Source organism: Colobus angolensis, unplaced genomic scaffold (genome assembly GCF_000951035.1).
Source record: "Colobus angolensis palliatus isolate OR3802 unplaced genomic scaffold, Cang.pa_1.0 Scaffold84, whole genome shotgun sequence".
NCBI lineage: Eukaryota > Metazoa > Chordata > Mammalia > Primates > Cercopithecidae > Colobus > Colobus angolensis.
This window is the reverse complement of record NW_012122265.1, coordinates 4,274,523-4,275,781: the sequence shown is the minus strand read 5'-3', so window position 1 is coordinate 4,275,781 and position 1,259 is coordinate 4,274,523. Positions and strand designations below refer to the sequence as shown.

Genomic DNA, 1,259 nt, shown 5'->3' with positions numbered 1-1,259 from the left:
CCCTGTGGCGGGTAGGCAGGAAGGACTGTCCCAGGCCCTGTGGCGGGTAGGCCCGAAGGACTGTCCCAGATGAGGGCTCCCTCTAGAGTCTCAGTGTCTGGGGGGAGAGGGGCGGGCCTTAACACGGAGCTAAGTCACCCAGAACACAGGAGCTGCCACGTCAGATGGGAAATCTGCCTGCGTCATACCGTGACAGCCCGCAGGATCGGGTGACTTCTAGCAGAGACCCTGGATTTTTTCCTGTGCCCACCCCGGCTCGTCCTCATCTCTACTCATCCCTATGCCCAGGTCGCTGGGAGGGCTGCTGGGAGCCTCTTCTGCCCCTGCCGGGCAGCGCCACCAAGTCCTTGAAATCTTCCCCTGCCCCTCAGGTCTCTGGATTGGGACTCACAGTGCAGTTGAGGTCCGCGTTGGGCTTGTCTTTTCACACAGGCTGATGTCTTGACCATCACCCAGGTGGTCTGTGGGCCACCGGGCAGCCTGGGGCGGTATATATGCCATGTCACAGCACGGCCTCTCAGCCTTGGGAAGGAAGTCAGTGCCTGCTCTGCTGTGAGCCACCAGGAACCCTCCCATCAACGGGGGTGTAGTGTTTTTGCCAAAATATCATGTTCAGTTACAGTAGTTTGATGAGTTGAAGGCTAGAAGTGTGAAGTGCAGATGAGCGTGTGTTCCTCCCCGAGGCCCCCACAGCCCCGGAACGCCGCCGTCCTGGCATTGGTGGCCGCTCACTTTGTAGGAAACTCGCCTCCTTCCTGAGGAGCCGGGAGGCTGGAGCAGCCCCGTCGTGCAGTCAGGTGGGCGGTGTGGCGTTCCAGAGGGTCGCGCGGACGTGTCTCGGGACTTGGGTCCCGGAGCACCGGTGAAGCGCCGTGTTTTTGCTTCTGAGGTGCGTTTCTCATCATCCTTGCTTTACCACAATGAGCAATGAGGTCAGGTTTTATATGCAACTTAATTGTATCTGAATTCCTGTAGCACACCTCATAGGTATGATTTTTTTAAATTAAAGAATTCAGAATAAACTTTTTTTGATCCACTTGTGTGATTCGCTTTGGTCTGTGGTCACTCCGCTCTGCAGTGGAAGCTGCGTCGACGCGCTCGGCATCCTGCGCCCCGGACCTGGGCTGGCGGAGGCCCTCGTGCCGTCCTGTGCGTCTCACGTGTTCTGTTCTGGCCTTAGACTGAACCACACGTTCCCTTTTCAGTGTTCTTCAGAGGTGCTGCTTACTAACTGACATGTGTTGACTCTCGCAGATCAT

The 1,259-nt window shown here is 57.1% G+C and overlaps 1 protein-coding gene across 1 annotated transcript in view; it reads left to right on the top strand.

Annotated features, from left to right (window-relative positions):
* The window catches only part of CTTN (cortactin), a 31,303-nt gene extending 30,267 nt beyond the window's left edge, over positions 1-1,036 (top strand). Inside the window, exon 18 of the mRNA XM_011930124.1 lies at positions 70-1,036. The gene's annotated coding sequence lies outside the window, so the exon portion shown is untranslated. The remainder of the gene's footprint in view (positions 1-69) is intronic.
* The last annotated feature ends 223 nt before the right edge of the window (positions 1,037-1,259 follow it).